The following is a 3404-nucleotide window of genomic DNA, read 5'->3' on the forward strand; positions in this document are numbered from 1 at the left end:
TTTTCTTCGTGGAAAATGCGCTAACGTTACTTGGATATATTCATCAACCAATTGCAAATGCACCATTTTATAATACTACATCACTTTCCGCATAATTGAATGTTCTTCTCTAATAGACAAATTAGCACTTTAAACAAAGTCCACTTAAATGAAAATAACAATTAAGGTGTATATACGTACCAAATATCGAAATATTCAGTTTAAGTGTGTGCCAATGCAAGACACGGATGAAGACTAAAGATTAGATAATTTCTTGCTTGTAATAAGCAATGATGATCGGAAGACACCCTTACACTGATTAGCAGCTTGAAACCAAGTTACCCTATTAAAGGAAACTCGTCACTCGTTAGCTATTAAATACATACATGGTCCTCTCCTTCCTGAAAGGTACATTAATAATCTTAGACTTTGATGAAAATTTCTTACAAAGTCACAGAGGACTTATTATAAATGCAGCTTTAATGGTATCTTACACAACTTCTTGAATATTAAGTTATTAGAATAAAATTTAAATCATCACATTCTAAAGCAATTTTTAATTAACACTGTCAATACGAATTAAATCTTTACAGGAAGTAAATTTCTGCAAGTACGGGACAAACAAACTGTTGTTCAATCACGTACAGTAATTAAACTGTTTCTCTCTTCTAGCGGATATCAACTTTTTTTTTTCTTTATTAGATCTGATGTTATCATTAAAATTGCAAACGGTGGAGTAATTGCGGTCCATTAAAAGATTTTTGCATAATCAGGACTTTTGCAAAAAATCATTTAAGAAAAAAAAATGTTTGCAATGCACGAACAAATTTGGTTACGAAACTTTGCGCTGGTATAACTTGGTTTTCGAAAGAGGTCCATTTGCAAATTGAATGTCACAGAATGAGAGTGTTTAAAATTACGGAATGAGTGGGGCCTATTTCGTTTCATCATAAGAAGGCAATGTATTTTGCGCATAGGTATATTTCCGAAAAAAAGCAAAAACCTTCGAGGGAAGAATATGTGTAAATATATTTGTTGGCACCTCCCATTTGTAATTCCACACGGTTACTAATTTTTCAGAAACAAGACAATGATCTATTTTCCGGTTTTCACTGTTTCAGAATTAACCTTAGTAAACTTACTAGATAAGTAGATCTTCCTTATTTTCAAGTTTTGCTTCAAATTGTTTAAAATGTCGTTAATTTTAAAGATTATGCTCTGTATTAAACGCGTCGAGGAGGCGTTGGTTGTAACTGAGAAGGGTGAACATTTGAGGTGGGTGTTTTTTGTTTTTTAAGAATCTGAGAACAGCGGTCTCGACATGTGGGGAGAATTTTCTATGAGAACACGTTTCCCTCTATAGAGACGACAGATAAAGAATTTGACCAAACGGCGTCTTGTGGTAGGTATCCTGACCACGTGACCAAACAACAACGTCCCAATCTGACATTGTTTACACAGCAATAATTATTACGTTCGCGTACAAGTGAGATATTCTTTATTTTATGACACCAAAATGTAGCAGTGATCTATAACGTTACATGGTAATTGTTAATTAGTTCATTGCGCAACATAGTGATGCGATGCTCCCTACTTTGGGTTTCAAAGTTTAGTATTTTTTAGCGAATATACCAGTCGTTTCAGAAGGTATTATACTCTGGAGATGATGACGATGGTCCAAATAGGGAAAAGTTGCGCAATTAAAGAGCTGTAAAGAAAACCAAAAAATTCCGAAGATATTCCGGAAAAACCGATGTTTGCTGATTTTGATTTTATTTTTTTTTTCAAATAAAAAAAATTAAACAACACTTTCTCATTATCTCTATTTGAGCTCTACAAGGCAGCGTTGAGTGTTCAATACAACCAGTGCCGGATTTACGGCTAGGCCCACAAGGCCCGGGCCTAGGGGCCCCAGTGTGTGAAGGGGTCCCAGTGTGTAACGGACCTTGATATAAATAAACCAACAAACGGCTGGGCTTGTCTCATCAAAACAGTCGCCAATATTATCCAATCCTAGAGGTTTAAAGCGAAACGAGTGAAACGACGATATTTTGTACTGTGCCTTTAATTCCTTGAATTTCTAAAATGACTGCGGGATAAGGGCCAGGGGGCCTCCAAATTTCAAGTACCTAGGGGTTCTGGGTCTTTAAGTCCGGCACTGAATACAACGTTTCTTGGACCATCGTATCTTCTATGGTTTCCGAGATCTCCGTGATAGATATCCTTACCTTTGCATACAGAGTATTTCATGTCCAAAAATTCTAAACCAAATTCGTTCATATTTCCACATCGAACATAAAAAGGACAAACAAAATAATGGTGATATATTAAATAGAATCGGTCGGTTTTGTTTGCGTTCTAGATTTACCTACAATTACGTTAATATTGCGGCCATAACACTATAAAACAGGTGATTATTATTTGCGTCCATGTTACCAGAGGGAATTGAAATCATAGTGACATAAATCCGTTTTGGAATACGCATACACATCACATCGAAAGCTTCAGTGTCACCTCTAAAATAGAGTAAATCAGAAAGTCATTCTACAGAAAATGCGTTTACTTCCACGAAGTCGAATCTTAATTTTCCCAACTTATCTAAACTTGCACATTTTCTTATTGCGACGAAATGCGTCATCAACGACTGGAGGTGGAGAAAACGTTACCTCAAGTAACAATGAATAGAATAAACAAAAAGGACATCTTCAGGGTAAATATGTCACAAAGTTTTGATATTTAATTAAATACGCAACTGATTTGTTTAAGTTTGTTGTTTTTGACATCCTAGCTATTGTCTTCCGTATTCAAAATAATTGAAGCGAAAGCATTATAAATTAAAACAAAAGCGAAAGAAAATTCGAAGCAGTAAAATTCAGAACACAATAAAGATATATCCCTTAAAAAAATAATGGTTGGAGAAATTTACAATTCGGAACAGATTGAAAGCTCTCTGTAGAGAGATTGGTTAAGTAAGTAACAGAAAACGTATGGAGGAAGTAATTTTAATTCCGGTTAGGTAGAATATAATGTTTGAAATTCGCGTGATTATCATAAATGAAATGTACCACCTCTAGAGTTTCGACTCTTCAATTTTGTCCAAACGCTAACAGGAATATGGAATGAGAAATTATCGCTATCTCATCAATCAGAAGTAACTTTGTAGACGCATGATAGGAATGTTTAATTCCGAGCACATTGACACGAAGCGGGTGGTTCGAGCAGATTAGCGTCACCTCAAACAAAGAAAGGGATGGCCGGGAATCGTAGTTGCCCGGAATCGGCGTCGCTTTGAACCCTCAAGACGCCCACTTCAAAGCTTTAACCCTTTCGCATAAAAGACAAATTCAAATTACATTCGTTAAATTCTATTTCGAACGTCTATACAATGACACTGAAATAAATGCGACACAAACTAATTTTATTAG

This window comes from Photinus pyralis, unplaced genomic scaffold, assembly GCF_008802855.1.
Source record: "Photinus pyralis isolate 1611_PpyrPB1 unplaced genomic scaffold, Ppyr1.3 Ppyr1.4_LG1, whole genome shotgun sequence".
NCBI lineage: Eukaryota > Metazoa > Arthropoda > Insecta > Coleoptera > Lampyridae > Photinus > Photinus pyralis.